The sequence below is a fragment of the Balaenoptera borealis genome, assembly GCF_965194805.1.
Source record: "Balaenoptera borealis genome assembly, chromosome: 13".
NCBI classification, from domain to species: Eukaryota; Metazoa; Chordata; class Mammalia; order Artiodactyla; family Balaenopteridae; genus Balaenoptera; species Balaenoptera borealis.
The window spans coordinates 79326858-79347558 of NC_138870.1; the positions used below are offsets into that span (position 1 = coordinate 79326858).

Sequence of the window (20701 nt, forward strand, 5' to 3'; positions counted from 1 at the left end):
GTTAAATGAGTAGTTGCCTAGAAACCTTGTTTGGCACAAAAGCATCTTGTTTTCCCTCATGCTGCTTTGTTTCCATGCTGGGCTATCAGATTCTGCATCTTCCTGTGTCTGAAAACCATAGACCGTCCTCTGGGCAGGCCTAGGTGAGGCCACTCAAGAGGTCAGTTTGTCTGACTGCAAACCTACTAATCCCGGATTCAAATCTGCTCTGTTCCCCGCGCACTGCATCTCACTGCCCCAAACCTGCTCCGCTGGTTTAGGCTGGCCTCCTCCAGAAAGGAGAAATGTTTAGACACTGGTGGGGAAGGAGTGCTCTGCTGGTCTTGGGGAGCTGCCTGCAGGGAAATGCAACCTATCCTAAGGTCAGGTCACTTTTTACCTTACATTTACAAAGGGAAAGAGCATCTTAGTGATTCTATTTACTTGAGAACCCCCAAATTTAATGGTGCCCCAGTATGTATAATCATGTTCATTTTTCCCTGTAGAAAACATGGAAATTAGAGGAAATACAAAGAATAAAGTTAAAATTACAGTAAATCAATCTCTTAGAACCATTGTTAATGTTTTGGAATATTTCCTTGTAGCCTTTGTTTTTATGAACACACACACACACACACACACACACACACACACATCAAAATTCATCTATTTAGCTCCTACCACAGTGTCTGAAACATCTATGCGCTAATCAATGTTCAGTGAATAAATGAATGGATATCATTTCATTTTTACACATTTGTAATGATACATACAGTATGGAATTTTGCTCATTATAGTAAGTGTATTTTTTATGCCATTGTGAAATCCTTTTTTATGACTGCACAAATACTATTGTGTGAAATAATGCTGACTGTCTAATACATAACCCTACATTTACATCTCTGAAGATTTCCTTAAGCTAGATTCCTAGCTGCAAAAGAGAATAAACATTTTTGAGTTCCTGGGTCATTCAATGTTGATGAACTTTCCAGGCTGAATTCCAGGTTGAAGTGATTCTTCACATGGAAACCCAAGTAGTCCTCTGAGAACTCTCTGGCAGCCTGCATGCAGCTGCTTCCCATATGCTGGGTGACGGACCCTCTTTCGTGGGCCTTGGCCCCATAATCTTCTCAGACCCCAGATAGCCTCACTTGTCCAGCATCCTTGGGCCATCCCTGGGCTGGACCTTGCTGGATTAAGCTCCAGCTCAATTGCTCTGGTCCTCCACAAAGGATCAAGGGAGTTGGTCCTCAGTATGGCATTCCATTTAGTTTTCACTTTGGCATTGTCTTTACTGATTTCCTGCTCTTTAACCATATCTATGCTGAACGACTTCTGTGTCACAAAGCTATTGTTTTTCTTTTTCCATCCTGTGTGCAGTTTGAGGTGAGGATTTAAAAGGATGACTATGTCCCCATTTAGGACAACATAACTTGTACTAAAAAATATCATTTGACTGATATTCTGTGCCTTTGGTGACACCATGACATATGCCATTCCAACTGCATTCTTCAAACGTGCACGTTACTGTGTAATACCCTGGAAAGAATTTTTTTAAAGATTAAATCTCTGCCTTACAGAATTCAGATTCACCACTCTGACATCTTTACCTAAAGGTCATTTCCCAGGAAGCCTTTCCTGACTATCTTATTTACATTTGTAACCCCCTTCTTCCTCTACTTAATTCTTTTCACAGCATATCATGTCTCACCTATTATATGTCTTACTTATTTGTCTTAACTGTTTGTGTCACCCCACTGAAACAAAACCATGACAAGGGCTTCCCTGGTGGTGCAGTGGTTAAGAATCCGCCTGCCAATGCAGGGGACATGGGTTTGAGCCCTGGTCCGGGAAGATCTCGCATGCTTCAAGCAACTAAGCTCGTGAGCCACAGCTGCTGAGCCTGCGCTCTAGAGCCTGCGAGCTATAGCTACTGAGCCTGCGTGCCACAACTACTGAAGCCCGCGTGCCTAGAGCCCGTGCTCGGCAACAAGAGAAGCCACTACAATGAGAAGCCCGCGCACCATAACGAAGAGTGGTCCCTGATCACCGCAACTAGAGAAAGCCACGCACAGCAACAAAGAAACAAAGCAGCCAAAAGTAAATAAATAAAATAAATAAATTTATTTAAAAAAACAAAAACAAAAAACAAAAAAAAACCATGACAAAGCATTCACTCATTATTTAGCAAATACCTCCAGGTGTCTAGAATTGTGATAAGCATGGAATGAAGTCAACACACACACAAAAAAAGGAGCTTACAATTGAATTAGAAACATCAAACAGTTAAGCAAATATATAAAGCAGGCTGTAATTTTAAAATACTAAACTAATGAGGCAGGACAAAGTAGATGTGCTTTGGAGGAAGTGAAGAAAACAGACTGTGAAGTAAGAGTAAAAACTGGTAAGAAGTAGATGAGGTTTAAAGGCAGGTTGGAACTTGAGGGAGGAATTTAAGGTAGAAACATTTGACTCATCCTGTAAACAGTGCAGATTTCTGAGCAGGAGAGTGGCATGATGAAAATGGTTTATAAAGATGACTAGTGGGCAAAGAGCAAAAATACAAAACCGTGATGAGAGGACAGATGAAAGGAAACTGATTGGACAGGTCAGTGGGATCTGAGATGCGGAGGGACTAAAAGAAGGTGATAAATGAGAAAGGACGGAGGACAGCACTGCAGAGGCATAGCTAAGAACACCAAGTCAAAATGTGTCAGCCTCCAATCAGGCAATTCTCAAAATAAAATGTCAAGATCATCCACCATTAAATAGGACGTCGCTAGTGGGCTATAGGAGACTCTGAGGTTGGCTGCCTGAATGTGGAGGAGAGGGTGGGAGATAAAGACAGCTGGGGTATTCTATGCAAAGTTAAACCAATTTAAAGAGCCCACATAAAGAGGAATACAAATGAGAAGAGGGAAAAAAATGTGAATTGCTATTTTAGATAAATCCCATATGGGTTATGCTCTTAATTTACTTAAAGCAGATGGCTGGACACGGGACTGTTTAATTTATTACTGTCCTGCCATTCAGAGCCAGAGCCTTCCTTAGGTTCCTAAGCAACTATGATGGGACATGTCAGATTGCATGAAATTTCCTGATTAGACCATGTGATCCAAGCACATCACACTGAAAATAATTCGAATACTCAAAATCGCTTATCCTAGACCCCAGCTGCCAGTTCTTTTCCCACGGCAGATGGATGGGTGGGCCTCCCCGTCTTTGCAAGCAGTATGGTGGGAGTTCTAGGAATAAGACAGACCAAAATAAAAAGTGGGAGAGGATTTGGAAGAAAGCTTGGGAATCTGGTATTTCAGATTCTCTCTCGTGGTACTATGTACATCCCCAAATTCTCTATAAGGGAAGGAAAGTAGCAAAGCATTTAAAAAGAAGCATTTAAACTTCTCTGGCAATTAAGCAGCCTCTGAGTCAGCAAACTCATCTAATAACCTGAGTAACATTTGCAATAACATCGGAGGATTGAAAAAGTATGGGAAGAATCAGGAGCTAGGCTGGTTTATGACATGAAGAAAGCACAATAATATAACAAAAGCAATAAATTAACATTTTTTGAGGAGGAGTCACTATGGGCTGGGCCCTGTAGGAATTATTATTACCCCCGTTGTACAGATGAGAAAACTGAGGATTCCTAGAGGATTAAGTTAGGTCACAGAGCTAGTAAGTGACATGATTACAGACCAGTCCCATGGATCTGTCAGAGTGTAAGAAAGTGGTTGGTGAGAAAAGGTGAAGAGCAACAAGCCGCTAATGCCAGAATTAGAGCATGACAGGTGCCTCCCTGTGGCATTTCTTATGAGCAGAGCACAGAGATAAGGCTGACAGAAGTGACTGCTTAGTGCAGAAGGGAGCATTTGCCAAATGCAATGTGGTATCCTACCCTGGATATCGGAACAGAAAAAAGACATTACTGAAATATGAAAAAGTCTGGGGTTTAGTTAATAGTCAGGTACCAATGTTGGTTTCTTTGTGGTGATAAATGTACCATAATAAGTGAGATGCAGGTAAGGGATACAGGGGAACTCTGTACCATCTTGCAACTTTCCTGTAAATCTGAAATTATCCTAAAATAAAAAGGTTATTTTAAACTTTTTAGAAAGAAAAGAGTATTTGTGACAGGTTCACAAACATTCTTCAGAGTAGTATCATTTAAAATGGAAATGGCAAGGGTAGCACTACATTTCTATGGCTGGTCTTATTTCTCAGCAGACAAGATTATTACTAATGACAATCACAATGACTAACATTATTGAGCACTTATCATTCCAGCCTCCATCCAAAGGATGCCACACACATGCCTGCATGTCATATTCAAGACAACACTTATAAATTAAGAAGGTGTTATTATTATCCCAATTTACAATTGAGAAAAGCCCTTAGGATAGTGCCTGGAATTTCTGGTAGGCACTATTTTTTTTTATTATCATCATAGAGGTTAAGAAACTGGGCCAGCTTGTGAGTAACAACTCAAACTAAACCCTAAAAGGCTTCCATTTACTAACTCTATGGCTTGGGCAAGTTTGAAAATCAAAAGAAAGCTAGTAACAGGGAGTGGATTTTAAAATGTGTTGAGAGTTGCATCATAACAACTTAAGTTTACAAACAGACAGTTAATTGTCTATTAAGTATTCAAAATCAATGAGTTAAATTTAATTGAATAATTTGAAGATACCCAGGCTGTATAGTACTATATTGAGGTCAATAAAAAGGGGCTGAAAATTATCTTTCTCAAGAATCCTGGGATACACCTCTGGGTATGAGAACCAAGTAAGAGCAAGCAGAGACAATAAGGAGACGGTCAGCCCCCAAGATCAATGGGAGCCACTAGGAAAAGTGTTTCCAGATCTCCCTTGGGAGTTCAAATGACTACAGCTCACTGGACCAGGCAGATTCCCCTGATGAGAAGTATTTCCTTACGAGGGGAAGCTGGAAGGGCAAATTATGAAGACAGCTTTCCGATGACTGATGTGAAAATGATTGTGGGGAGAAGCGGGAAGGCTAGTCAGCAGCCCTTGCTCATCCACATTCAGTTTAACCCCACACACCTTCATTTAGCATTCTCTTAGCGTTGGGGATGACGCTAAGCTCTGGGAAGGATACAAAGGTGAAAAAAATAAAACAGTGCCTAACCTCCTGAGTTTACATCTAGCGGTGTATTTCACCAGAAGAAAACCCAGCAACCACGCGGTACAGGGAATACCCTGAATTTCAATCTTCGCTCTGTGCCTGGTCCAAGTTGTAGGCTTTGTTTGGACCTCAGTAAGAATAATGGCAAATAATATTTGCTGGGGAAGATTGTTGTGAGGATGGAAAATGAGGTAAGTATCTATAACAATGTCTGACACAGAAAGTGAAGAGGAGTCCATCATAAATCCATGTTGCTTTGCTTTATTTACCCCCAGCAAGAAAGAGAAATCTCTTACTCACACCCCCAGTCACCCACATCTTCATTCCAAATTAGACCTTGACCTCAACTGTTACAGCAAAAGGGAGGTCACAGAGACAAGATAAGAGGCCAAATTTTTGGCTTCAGACACTACAGGAGCCCAAGTCCAAAGAGTATAAAGACAACTTGGGAGGATTTCAAGAATGGACTTTAGAACCTCACCACATTATTGTTACCCACCTGCCCCCAACCTAGGCACAAAGATGGGGGTGCTGAAATACATACCACACTTGTTGACAGAAAGCTGCTTAGAACCTGAAAAAGTAGATGCCCTTTTCTAATCCATCGGCCCAGATCTGGAGCCGCTTCTAATTTGCACAAGAAATAGGCCAGCAGCAGCCTTGCTCTTCCCCACCCCCATACCTGCCTAAAATGTGACACCCTTGCACTTCTCAATCCAAAACAGGTTGAGAAAACAACAAAATTCTAAGCCTGGAGTCATATAACTTATTCTTTTATTCAACAAGTATTTATTCAGCCCCTACTGTGTGCTCTGGAACATTTTCTACTCCCTGGAGTCCCTGGGATGCCTTTAATCTCTGTTCCACACCTGTTGGCCCTACAAGCCTCTAGTTTATAATCTATTTACTGTTTCTTAGCCAACGTCCACTTCCTGACAAGCAGGTCTGCCATCTTTTTCCTCCAGAATAGAATATTGTTCTACACTCCCCTGTCCCCCAGGGCTTACCTCTTCCTTCATGGCTTAATTCGAAGCCCTTAATCCCTTCATTGTTCAGCTCCTCTTACTTCTCTTCCCCGTATTCTATCACCAATATCTGATCTCAACTCCCCACACAACAGTCCCCAGATAGAACAAAGGGGACTGAAAGAATGTAACTCATTTGCCTGTGGTTACCCAACTCATGAGTAGTCCAATCCAACAAATTCTGTAAAAATAGTAATAGTAATGATAATAGCTAGCACTTGAGAGTGAGATTAGGGACAGGTCACAATTATTAGTAGAGACAAAGTCTAAGGACTGACCATGGGAGTAAGTACCATAAGGTAGGGTCAGGGCAAGGTCATTGGAGAAGAATCCAAAAAAAAAAAAAAAAACCAAGACCAGATATTGAAAAAATAACCCATGAGGGTAAAACAATCATCAGGAAGTATGACAGAAGTAGTGTGGGAAAGAGGGATCTGGAGCTATAACCTTAAGGAATGAGGGTGTATGTTGGAAGAAGGATGTGGTAAAAGACTACAAGGTGGGATATAGTTTGATGACTTGAGAGTCAGAGCTGGTAAGAAGAGCTGAGGATGGGGTTGGAAAATGGTCTGGAAGCAGTGATGAGGATACCTCAGGTCTTAATCTGTTTAGGCCACTATAACAAAAATGCCATAGTTTGGGTGGCTTATAGACAACCAAAATTTATTTCTCACAGTTCAAGAGGCTGGAAGTCCAAGATCAAGGCGCCAGCAGATTTGGTATATGGTGAAAACTAGCTTCCAGGTTCATAGATGGCTATCTTCTCCCATGTCCTCATAAGATGGAAGGGGAAGAGGCAGCTCTCTGTGGTCTCTTTTATAAGGGCACTAATCTCATTCATAAGAGCTCCACCCTCATGATCTAATCACCTCCCAAGGCCCCACTTCCTAATAACATCACATTGGGGGTTAGGTTTTAACATACTAATTTGGGGGGGGTAACATTCAGTCCACGGTATGCACCCTGCTTGTAGGCCCATAGTACAAGTGAAATGGAGCAGGACCCTATGGTCCTCCCCGTCCCCTTCCATGTCCTCTGCCTGCCTTTTGTCTGTGGAAAAACTTTAGCCAAGGAATAAGTTTAATCAGAGAAATGAGAAAATGCAGAAGCAAAGAAAAGCAGTTCAACGAGACTAAATAATAACAGTTTAGTCGTTAAGCATAGTCAAGGACCTTTAGTTCCGTCTCAAGGGCTATAGATGATATTCTGGTAAATTGATACAGCCACTATGGAGGTTCCTTAAAAAACTAAAAATAGAACTACCATACGACCCAGCAATCCCACTACTGGGCATATACCCTGAGAAAACCATAATTCAAAAAGAGTCATGTACCAAAATGTTCATTGCAGCTCTATTTACAATAGCCAGGACATGGAAGCAACCTAAGTGTCCATCATCGGATGAATGGATAAAGAAGATGTGGCACATATATACAATGGAATATTACTCAGCCATAAAAAGAAATGAAATTGAGTTATTTGTAGTGAGGTGGATGGACCTAGAGTCTGTCATACAGAGTGAAGTAAGTTAGAAAGAGAAAAACAAATACCATATGCTAACACATATATATGGAATCTAAGGGAAAAAAAAAAAAGGTCATGAAGAACCTAGTGGCAAGACGGGAATAAAGACACAGACCTACTAGAGAATGGACTTGAGGATATGGGGAGGGGGAGGGGTAAGATGTGACAGGGTGAGAGAGTGGCATGGACATATATACACTACCAAATGTAAAATAGATAGCTAGTGGGAAGCAGCCGCATAGCACAGGGAGATCAGCTCGGTGCTTTGTGACCACCTAGAGGGGTGGGATAGGGAGGGTGGGAGGGAGGGAGACGCAAGAGGGAAGAGATATGGGAACATATGTATATGTATAACTGATTCACTTTGTTATAAAGCAGAAACTAACACACCATTGTAAAGCAATTATACTCCAATAAAGATGTTTAAAAATAAATTAATTAATTAAAAATTAAAAATTAAAAAAAAAATATTCTGAGCCATATCCTGTGAGCTGTCTTACAGATACTGAAACCCCTACCAGGTGGAAGAAGTTAACTACATGATGACCAGACTGTAGCCATGACATAAGCTGCCGCAATTCCAAGAATTTGCCTCAAAGAAATGGAGACAAACTGACCCTGGAACTGAAGATTAACTGTACTCAAAACAATAAAAAAAAAAAAATCAAGACCACTGATAACCAATTTCAAGATGACTGTCAGAGCTTACTGTGCTGTTTCTGCATGTAGCCCCCTCCCTCCGTCTATAAATGTTCTTGCCCACTGATTGTCAGTGGGGGGGAGTCAGCCTTTGGACAGGGGTCCACCCTCCCCCTCAGTTGCCAGCATGCACAATAAAGCAAACTTTCCTTTCCACCAACCTTGCCTCTTTATTGGCTTTTGAGCAGTGAGCAGCCGGACCCCACTTTCGGTTACACAAGGAGTGTTGGAGAGAAAATGGCCAACACCTGAAGAAGAACCAGTGTCCGGGCGAGAACCATGTCTCCAGTGTAGCAAGAAGTGAACATTCAGAGAAGTGAGGTATAGAGGGGATATTGTGAGGTAACTGTGGAAGGGTTTCAAAAGTTGGGGAGGAGTGAGATACAGAGTCAGAAAAGGGACATATGAGGCCATGTGGAGATCAGAGTCCAAAGGCTGAGAGATGATTTGGGAGACCAGGGCTGACATAAATGGAGAGGAATGCAAGATGGGAATAGCGCAGGACACCAGGTCTGATAGCAGTGGCACAGCTGTGGGTTGGGGGCCAGCGGGTGAGGGTTGGCCAGGAACACTCCAAGCTCTTGCCTATTGCAAATTCATAATCTACTGGGGGAGACCCATAGATAGTGAGAGAACAGTGCACCCCAGATTACCTTTGGAATTCAAAGACTATGGAAGCCTATAGGAAGGTCATCCAACTCAAAACTCATACAGGGAAGGCCAAGGAAAATGAGAGAGAGGGGGAAAGAGAGAGAGAGAGAGAGAACAGAAATAGAATTCCATAAAATTACCACCACTACTAGAAAATAATTGAGATGCTTCTCCTATAGCAATGAATCTTTGTGCTACACTTAAGCTTAGCCAAAAGGCCAAGAAGCTATGAAATGAGTCTTTGTACAAATGAACCATAAACTGAAAAAGTTGTGCAGTTTATATTCACATTATTTGAATAGTCTTTGATCTTGTCAGAGTGAAATTTATTGCCTTTGGCTAGAGAACTTTGCAAGATTTACACAGCAAAGGGTGAGTATAATATTATCTTTAATATAAGTTGTAAAATTCTGAATAGATACAGAGATTTTCTGAGAGTAAAAAATAGGAAACATTTTAAAAGCTAAGAGTCTAATGCATCCCTATCTCTCTATTACCTGAAATGTCTAAAATTACCTCTGGTGATGGGTACAGAGAAAGAATTAAATTGATGGAACTTTCCCCAACTCCCCTATCTAAATTAGCTGTACTCTTTCTTTTCTTTTTTTTTTAAACATCTTTATTGGAGTATAATTGCTTTACAATGGTGTGTTAGTTTCTGCTTTATAACAAAGTCAATCAGCTATACATATACATATATCCCCATATCTCCTCCTTCTTGCGTCTCCCTCCCACCCTCCTTATCCCACCCCTCTAGGTGGTCACAAAGCACGGAGCTGATCTCCCTGTGCTATGTGGCTGCTTCCCACTAGCTAGCTATTTTACATTTGGTAGTGTTAGCCGTACTCTTTCTATGTCAACATTTGTTGAGTGCTTAAATGTACCTCATGTAATACTCATAACCTTTTTTCCATTTTTATTACAAAAAATTAAATGCTTAGAAAGATAAAATAACTTGAGAGTGTACCACAGCTAGTGAACAGCTAAAGCAAATTCACAACTGTCTGTTAAAACCACTGCCTTGGGGCTTCCCTGGTGGCGCAGTGGTTGAGAATCTGCCTGTCAATGCAGGGGACATGGGTTCGAGCCCTGGTCTGGGAAGATCCCACATGCCGCGGAGCAACTGGGCCCGTGAGCCACAGCTACTAAGCCTGCACGTCTGGAGCCTGTGCTCCACAACAAGAGAGGCCGCGATAGTGAAAGGCCCGCGCACGGCGATGAAGAGTGGCCCCCACTCGCCACAACTAGAGAAAGCCCTCACACAGAAGCAAAGACCCAGCACAGCCAAAAATAAATAAATTTAAAACCACTGCCTCTTCCCTTACACCATGATGCAGTCACATTTTCAAGATTTTTTAATTGCAAAAAGCTATTCACGTTGTCCACATTAGTCAGTAAGCCACTTAACCTCTTTCAGTAGTTTCAAGGAAAAATGCTATTGATTAGATCCAAGAAGGTTTTTATATGGTTGTTAATACCTAAAGCAGAATAAAATATAATGGGGAGAATCTCCCTCTCAGGAACTCTGCAGATTACAGGCTAGTTTAGCGAAATGAATCTGGTTGTGTTCAGTAGAAGGAATACATTGGAGACAGGCTGACAAGGCTGGCCAGCAAGAAAACCCTAACGGGGACACTCATCACACCATAACTAGAGAGCTGGTGTTGAAAATAGGCTTAGTCTACAAGGCATCCTCATTTAAAAAAACAAATAAAAAAAGCATCTGTCGACCCATAAAGATGGACTACTATTCTAACATAGAACATTTACTCATCCTAAAATAAATCTAAGAGATTATGTTTTACAAACACAAAAAGGTTCAATCAGGGGTGACTGGAGACAACAATATATCAATCTCCATCAGCATCTATGAAATTCAGACAAAAAGTTTGCAGAGCCCTAATGCATGTCAGATAAACCCCAGGGTTTTGTGCAACACAGTTTAAACACTTAATTAAAATTATTTATTAGTACCCTTGGCATGGTTGTCCTATCTGTTATTTAAACAATTCCCTCTATGGGGGCATTTGGTTAGTTTCTATTTTTCTCCAATGTAAACAATGCTGTAATCAATACCCTTGTACATATATTTTGGCATAATTCTTTGATTGTTTCCTTAGAATAAATTCCTAGAAATGCTGGGTCAAAGCACAGACACAGTTTTGAAGCTTTTGATAGATATTGCCAAAATGTCCTCCAGCTATTCAAATACCACATTAAGATTTCTAGTCCAATGAAAGTTTCTAGGATTCTTCTCAGAGTAACTAAGAGCAAAAGGAAGAGATTAGATCCAGAATCCTGGGTCTGAGTCCTGTGTTTACCATTTGTTAGCTGTGTGACCTTAGTCGTTACTCAACCATTCTGTTTCTGTTTCTTTATCTATAAATTGGGTATAATATCAGTACTCAACTCATAGAGTTGCTTTAAGAATTAAATAAATCAATGCCTGTAAAGACCTTAGAACAAGGCATAGTAAGCCTTACATTAAGTGTTCACTATTATAATCATCCTTGGTTCTTATACTTTGGACTTCAAAACCAATTTTAAAAAAAGAATTAAGGGAATCAATATGTTTGCCTTTTTTTTCTACTTTTCCTAAATAAAAACATTTTTTAAAAACCCAGTACATAAGCAGCACTTCATAGAAAAAATTATATTTTAATAACACTAAAAATTTAAGAAGAACATAATATCAGAATACATGACTTTTATTCTTATATTTAGCTTTAAGAGAAATTTTTTATATTATACTTATTTTTCTCATTTCTCCATGGAGCAGTGAATACGTTATTTGTTCACGTGCTTGAGAACCACTGGACAGCCATATTTTCCAAAACCCTTACATTTCTATTTTTACAATTAATAATTAAAGGTTTTAAACTTTTTTTAAAAAATGAATCATAGGGGCTTCCCTGGTGGCGCAGTGGTTGAGAATCTGCCTGCCAATGCAGGGGACACGGGTTCGAGCCCTGGTCTGGGAAGATCCCACATGCCGCGGAGCAACTGGGCCCATGAGCCACAACTACTGAGCCTGAGCGTCTGGAGCCTGTGCTCCGCAACAAGAGAGGCCGCGATAGTGAGAGGCCCGCGCACCGCGATGAAGACTGGCCCCCACTCGCCGCAACTGGAGAAAGCCCTCACACAGAAACGAAGACCCAACACAGCCAAAAATAAAAATAATAAATAAAAAAAAATGAATCATAGAATTTGGACAGTAGCTTTTGTGAACTAGGCAAATAAAAGATAATAGAATCATAAAGTCAGCTTACTGACTTTGCAAGATGCAAATAATAGAGGAAAAAGAAACATTCTGGGACTTCCCTGGTGGCGCAGTGGTTAAGAATCTGCCTGCCAAGGCAGGGGACACGGGTTCGAGCCCTGGTCCGGGAAGATCCCACATGCTGCGGAGCAACTAAGCCCGTGCACCACAACTACTGAGCCTGAGCTCTAGAGCCCGCAAGCCACAGCTACTGAGCCCGTGTGCCACAACTACTGAAGCCCGCGTGCCTAGAGCCCATGCCCCACAACAAGAGAAGCCACCACAATGAGAAGCCTGCGCACCACAACGAAGAGTATACCCTGCTCACTGCAACTAGAGAAAGCCCGCACACAGCAACAAAGACCCAACACAGCCAAAAATAAATTAAAAACAAAACAAAACAAAACAAAACGAAAAAGAAACATTCTTTTATATGGCTCTGAAAGAAAATAAAAGTGTAGCTAAAACCCATTCTTTGGCCAGGAAGCTTGACACCCCTACTTTTATTTTGACAGAGGAATCCCTATGTAGTTGTTGAAATGGAAATGAAATTCCTGAGCACCTAAAAGCCAAATCATTTGTGAAGAGCCAGGCGTTGAATTAACTCCAAGCAAAACCTGAAGAGGAACACAGAAAACTTAGGGAAACCGCATGAACTAATGGCAGAGACAATGATCACTGACCACTCCATCCATAATTGTCTCCATCTTGAAAACAATTTGTTTTGCATGAATGATGCTACTGCATGATTTGCTGACCAGTTTTCCAAGTCACTCGCTAATTGTCAGGCACATATTTAACAAAGAGCTAATAGTAACGACTAGCATTTGATGAGCACTCACTGGTGCCTTGCACTGTGCCTGGCCTCCTCTCCTTTTATCATCATAGCCATTCTGTGACAAGCGAGTATTGTTCTAATTTCTATTTTAAAGGCGGCGGAACTCAGACCTGGAGACATTAGTAACTTGGCTCAAAGGTTACACAGGTGGAACCAAACCAGTCCAGCTGACTCCATGACCTTACTCTTTCTTTTTTTTTAAAAAAAGTATTTATTTATTTATTGGCTGCATTGGGTCTGTTTCTGCGCGTGGGTTTTCTCTAGTTGCTGAGAGCGAGGGCTACTCTTCGTTGCAGTGCACAGGCTTCTCATTGCGGTGGCTTCTCTTGTTACAGAGCATGGGCTCTAGGCACGCGGGCTTCAGTAGTTGTGGCGCACGCGGGCTTTAGGGCACGGGCTCAGTAGTTGTGGTGCATAGGCTTAGTTGCTCCGAGGCATGTGGGACCTTCCCGGACCAGGGATCAAACTTGTGTCCCCTGCATTGGCAGGTGGATTCTTTTTTTTTTTTTCTTTTTTTTTAAATATTTACTTATGTATTTATTTATTCTAGCTGCGCCAGGTCTTAGTTTTTTTTTTTTTTTAGAAATTCACGTTCTTTTTTATTTATTTATTTATTTATTTATGACTGTGTTGGGTCTTAGTTTCTGTGTGAGGGCTTTCTCTAGTTGTGGCAAGTGGGGACCACTCTTCATCGCGTTGCGCGGGCCTCTCACCATCGCGGCCTCTCTTGTTGCGGAGCACAGGCTCCAGACGCGCAGGCTCAGTAATTGTGGCTCACGGGCCCAGCTGCTCCGTGGCATGTGGGATCTTCCCAGACCAGGGCTCGAACCCGTGTCCCCTGCATTGGCAGGCGGATTCTCAACCACTGCGCCACCAGGGAAGCCCTGGCAGGTGGATTCTTAACCACTGCACCACCAGGGAAGTCCCTCCATGATCTTACTCTTAACCAATGTGACACACCACCATTCTAGACCCTATTTTGTCATTTTTAAATGTTAAGGGGAAATACAATACTTCCACTTCACAAGAAAAGAAAACATGCACTAGTCATCATTAACAAGTATCCTGGAAATGACCTGAACTACAGGGAATCTTCCATCACAGGCCAGGCTCCCTACTTATTCCATTACCTTTGCAGATCCCAGCCTTGGCTTTCTCAGCTCTTTTTTTGAAATGAGTGATGTCTGAAGTTCTGTCAAACAAGGAATTCATGGGGGTAAATGATTCAATAGATTTTTTTCTTTCCTTAAATTCAAAGTTGGCTTCTAGTTAACACTTTAGTGGGGGATAGTGTGGGAAAGGAAGAAGACGCTAAGAATCTTAATTATTATTTTAGAAGATTGGCAGTTGCTTCATTTCTTTTATTAGTTATACATCTAGTAAGGCCATCAGACCCAATCAAAAAATGCGCAGAAGACCTAAAAAGACATTTCTCCAAAGAAGACATACAGACGGCCAACAGGCACATGAAAAGATGCTCAACATGACTAATTATTAGAGAAATGCAAATCAAAACTACAATGAGGTACCACCTCACACTGGTCAGAATGGCCATCATAAAAAATTTACAAATAACAAATGCCAGAGAGGGTGTGGAGAAAAGGGAACCCTCCTACACTGCTGGAATGTAAACTGGTACAGCCACTATGGAGAACATTATGGAGGTTCCTTAAAAAACTAAAACTAGAGTTGCCATATGATCCAGCAATCCCACTCCTGGGCATATATCCAGAGAAAACTCTAATTCGAAAAGATACATGCACCCCAATGTTCACAGCAGCACTATTTACAATAGCCAAGACATGGAAACAACCTAAATGTCCATCAACAGATGAGTAGATAAAGAAGATGTGGTATATATATATATAGATAGATAGATAGACAGATACACATACAATGGAATACTACTCAGCCATAAAAAAGGAATGAAATAACGCCATTTGCAGCAACATGTATGGACCTAGAGATTATCATACTAAGTGAAGTAAGTTAGAAAAAGAAAGAAAAATACCATATATCACTTATATGTGGAATCTAAAATACAACAAATGAACTTATCTACGAAACAGAAACAGACAAACATATAGAACAGACTTATGGTTGACAAGGGGGAGGGAGAGTGAGGGAGGGATGGATTGGGAGTTTGGGATTAGCAGATGCAAACTATATTATATAGAATGGATAAACAACAAGGTCCTACTGTATAGCACAGGGAACTATATTCAATATCCTGTAATAAACCATAATGGAAAAGAATTATTTTTTAATTTTAATTAAAAAATAGTAAGGCCATCAGAATGACAGGTACACATGAAGAAATTTATCTATGAATTATGGTACCGACTGCCAAGGCCTGTTGAAGCCTCTGAGATTATGCCCTGCAAATTAAACTGTAAGCCTGCCACAGGTCCATGAATGCTGGTACAAGACGTGATACTCCTGCGTCAGACACAAAAGAATTTACTACTCAAACCAATACCAGTAGCCAGAGTATCAGCACATTCTTGCACTGGTTCCCAGAGTACCAGTCCCCACAGGGTGACAGGAAAGGGGCCAGATAACACTTGCACAAGCAGTGGTTTGCATGACAGGAGAGGAACCCTGACTTTTTCATAATCGGCAGCAAATAAACCTGTTCCTTTGCTGCAGAAGGAGGTAATACCTCTATTTTCCAAGGCCATTCACTATACAAACATCTTCGAAAAGAGTGTGGAACTAACACAATCAATGCCTCTGCTCACAAGACATGCAGAAATGTGAGACCCGTGGAAAACTGTCTCCCAACACCAACCATTCTGCTTGTTACAAAAGCACGTTTGACATCCTTTTTTTTTTTTTTTTGCCTGCGTTGGGTCTTCGTTGCTGCACGCGGGCTTTCTCTAGTTGCAGTAAGCGGGAGCTACTCTTCATTGTGGAGCGCGGGCTCTAGAGCGCAGGCTCAGTAGTTGCGGCACATGGGCTTAGTTGCTCCGTGGCATGTGGGATCTTCCCAGACCAGGGCTTGAACCCGTGTCCCCTGCATTGGCAGGTGGATTCTTAACTGCTGTGCCACCAGGGAAGGCCCTGGCGACTATATCTCGATTAGACCCATGGACTTTCATAATTGTTGTAGTACCCAGAAATTATTTGCCAGGATCTTGGACTATTCCTTTTCAAAAAGGTCAGTTGTGCCACTATACTTGTCATATTTTCTACAGATCCTAATAGGTGAGGAGATTCTAGTAATAAAATATCCACACAAATGCAGTGTGGAAACTGACCAAGAGCGTCCAAAGTTAACATGCTTTAAATGTACAATGTAGGCATTTACACCAAGAAGACTGTTGTATACAATTTTCTAGAGCAAAATGATCTCAATAAACAGTTATGAGGCTTTTTTTAAAAGTCTGACTCTTAAAGTCCAGATTGAATCATATTGAATCCCCATCTGCTCATTAACTCTTGTGAGAGATCAACTAAAAGGAAAAGGAGTATTCTCTCTTAGGACCAGTTTTCTTATAAGAATCCAAAATTTTGAGCTATGAGATATATTTCCCAGTCCACCCTTTATTTGAACAGGAAATTAGACCTGAATTTTACAATCATTACACATAGTACTTCTGAAATAAGAACACTATAAACATATTGTTCCTTTACCATAGACCAAAGTGATGAGATTATATACGTTTGTCCAACGGAATAAAATAATGATGATTCTTAATTGCACTCAAATCAAACTAAATCTTGTGCATAATACATTCATGCTAAAATGACATGGAAGGGCAGATTGGTGGTTGTCAGTGGCGTGGGGTGGGATGGAGGAGGTGAAGGTGGTCAGAAGGTACAAACTTCCAGCTCTAAGATAAATAAGTCATTGGGATATAATGTACAGCATGGTGACTATAGTTAACAATGTTGTTTTGTATATTTGAAAGTTGCTAAGAGAGTAGATCTGAAAAGTTCTCATCACAAGAAAAAAATTATAATTGTGTGATGATTTATGTTTACTAACATTATTGTGGTAATCTTTTCACTATATACACATATATCAAATCATTATGTTGTATACTTAACCTAAAACTAACAGTGTTATATGTCAATTATATCTGGTTTTTTTGTGTTTGTTTGTTTTTAATTTATTTAATTTATTTATTTTGGGCTGTGTTGGGTCTTCATTGCTGTGCGTGGGCTTTCTCTAGTTGCGGCGGGCGGGGGCTACTCTTCGTTGCAGTGTGTGGGCTTCTCATTGCGGTGGCTTCTCTTGTTGCGGAGCACGGGCTCTAGGCGCGCGGGCTTCAGTAGTTGTGGCTGGGGGACTCTAGAGCACAGGCTCAGTAGTTGTGGCGCATGGGCTCAGCTACTCCGCGGCATGTGGGATCTTCCCAGACCAGGGCTCGAACCCACGTCCCCTGCACTGGCAGGCCGACCCCCAACCACTGCACCACCAGGGAAGCCCCTATATCTCAGTTTCTGAAAATAGAATAAGGGGCTTCCCTGGTGGTCCAGAGGTTAAGAATTCACCTTCCAATACAGGGGACATGGGTTCGATCTCTGGTCGGGGAACTAAGATCCCACATGCCAGGGAGCAACTAAGCCTGCATGCTGCAAATAGTGAGCCCGCACGCTCTGGAGCCCACATGCCACAACGAGAGAGAAGCCCACACGCCACAACTAAGACCCAATGCAGCCAAATAAATAAATATTTTTTAAAAATAAGAAAAGAATGAAATGGGATCTGTAAAAAAGTAATAATATACCAAAGCATATCAGTCCCACTCACATTCTCCCAGACTTATCACAACCCAGCAAAGTGCCTGGCACATAGTAGATGTCATATAGTTGTCAAATGAATTAATGTATAAATGAATGAGCACACTTCTCTGTCATTTATACCTTGCTTCGTCCATTTCTTCCCAAGAAATACTGCTTTCTTCTCCTCTAACTCATCAATACTGTCCTAACTCATAAAACTGCACTAGTTCCTTCTTCCCAATGCCTCACGTGATTCTGAGTCTCACAGAACCACCATCTGATCATTAAAAGCTTAATATGAGATTCAGAGATCTATGTTCAGAACATTCCTTGTAAGTATTTCTTTTGCCTGCTATAACTCTAGATAGTAGGCCCAAGTTACAAAAATTAAAACAACCAATTAAGCTTGAAGGCAAACCATTCTGTTCCCCATATCCATGGGTTTATAGTTGAATTCCATGCAAAACATTTTCATTGTCTTTCCCCTAAATCTTTTGAATGTTGCTCTAAGTCCTATAGTTCCCCATTTATTCCCACATGCCAATGCCATGCATCATTCATAAAAATGAAGCAGTAGCAAAGATTTGCTGCTTCAAAATGAGGACATACTGACTTTTTCCCAAATTTATTTTATCCAGGTATAAATGCCCAAATACTGACAAAAAGACACCGGAAAATGTGGTGTAATTGAGAACTGCATCTCATATATTGTTTTTTGATGATGTTTGTCCTTCAGAGTGCTATGTATCTGTGTTTCTGTGGTTTTGGATACACAGCCCTACAAAATGTGAAATAGAATTGTCTCCTAATTTCAATAAGGTTTGCTTTGGAAAATGGTTAGGAATAAACCCAAAACGTGACTGAAAGTCGATTTTTTGCTGTTTTAAGAAATGTAACATTCAATCAAATCAAAGGTTGGTTTCAAAAAAAAAATGTCATTCTCCTTCTTCGAATCTCATCTCACACACACACGCGCACACACACACACACACACACACACTCTCACACACACACACACGCAAATATATGCCCTGGAGAATAATTACCAAGAGCTAAGCTCTAAAATTAAAGAATCTGTAGAAAATACAATGATGCACCTGAAAATAGTTTTCATTCTCTCCTTTGTGTGAAATTCAATTACACAGAAAGCAAACAAATGGAATAAACAATGAAAATGGCATTTGGGGGATTTTTTTTTAATTACTATAAACTGCACTCTCTAAAACAAAAAGACCACTTATGTAGCAATTGCATCTAATGATGTGCATTTACCTCCTGTCTGGCTATTCTTGATTTAAATAATGCTTTTCTTAGAGTCTCACACCACTAAACCCAGTCATTAACTCCTTTATAACAAGAAACTATTTCTCCCCATAAACCCAAACAATAGTAATCTTGCTCTTATCTTGATATTTCTGTCAAAAAAATACTTTTAAAATCTTTGACATTACTAAGAAAGATTCAATATGGTATTTACATCTTTCTAGAAATATTTCATCGAGCCCACTATGACCATTCTAAAACAGCAAAAATGAAAATTATGAAATCTTATTGCTTTAACTTAATATTAATGTATTGCTTTAGAATAAAAAAAAAAAAGAAGCTACTCTCATGTACAAATGCAGCCCTGATAAAAATACCAAAGCGTACATCTACCAGATTAATCCTCTAGTAAATTAAAATACTAAAATTCTTCTTTGGATTCCTTTAAATAACAATATCTCCTTATATTTAAGGAGATATTTTTCATCTTTTGCTTCAAAAGATGAAAAAAAAATGAACTAATTTAACACATTTCTGGACAACACATGTCCAGGAGTTAGATAACTCTATATAACACTCTCTCTATATAAATATAACTATATATACATGTAACTATATATTCTATATGTATAGAATTTATATAACTATATATATTTATATAAGTATAAATAATATATAATCATTTATATAAGTATTTGTATATGTTTATATTATATATAAATTAAATATATATAAGTATATATATACATGTGTGTATATGTATATATATATTCACTGTCTTAACCTACATCATTTGGGCTTGAACTGATAAGGTATACAAATTACTTACCATAGATGCCCCACTCTTCCCAAGTAAATTTAATTGTTTTAATAGGAAACAATTCCTTGAGCCAAAAAGAACTTAAATATCAATGACAAGCTTGTGGTGACATTTTAAACTCTTCTGCCACATGGAAAACAGACTCTACCATCCACCTTCTCCCACACCTCAAAACAGTACTACATATTTGTGAAAGCTTTGGAGTTCCACCTATATACACCTAAGACAGTGGGACAGTCAGATGGCAGACCTCACCACCTGCCAGTCCTCCTTCTGGAGACAGTGTAGTATGGTGGAAAGTGCAATGGGTTCTGGGGTCCACAAACCTGGAATCCAATCCATTTGCTAATGTTGAGTCTTGGGCTAGTTGCTTTCCATCTCTGTGAGCTTCAGGTGTCCTCATCTGTAAAATGAAGAAAATAGGAAAACTCTCCAGGGTTGTAGTGAAGGTAACACATACAGAGCTTCAGGCCGAGTACATGACAGAGAAAGGTAAGCATGAGGAAACCCTCCTGGTAGGGGAAGTAGGACAGATTCCAAAGTTTGAAGCAGTGAAAGGAAGTATTTGTGAGATCTCTGAAAACTTTGTCTTGGGCTAGTTCTGAACATCACTATTAAGGATGGAAATTATTTTTTTCATGCATTAATTCATCTGTTAGGTACACAATTACTGAACTTCTTATCTAGGCCAGCAAGGGAGACAGACCCACATATAATTAACTATAACTATAAGACACAGATGCTATTACTGGTGAAAGAGTGAAGGG

The 20701-nt window shown here is 40.3% G+C and overlaps 2 long non-coding RNA genes across 2 annotated transcripts in view; one reads left to right on the forward strand and one right to left on the reverse strand.

Annotated features, from left to right (window-relative positions):
* Positions 1–20701, reverse strand: part of LOC309609243 — a 102818-nt gene that overhangs the window by 73017 nt on the left and 9100 nt on the right. Inside the window, exon 2 of the long non-coding RNA XR_014233334.1 lies at positions 20261–20337. This is a non-coding gene — a long non-coding RNA (uncharacterized lncRNA). The remainder of the gene's footprint in view (positions 1–20260; positions 20338–20701) is intronic.
* LOC309609257 lies at positions 11916–15209 on the forward strand. The gene is made up of 2 exons (XR_014233350.1): positions 11916–13608; positions 14012–15209. It is a non-coding gene; the product is annotated as an uncharacterized lncRNA (long non-coding RNA).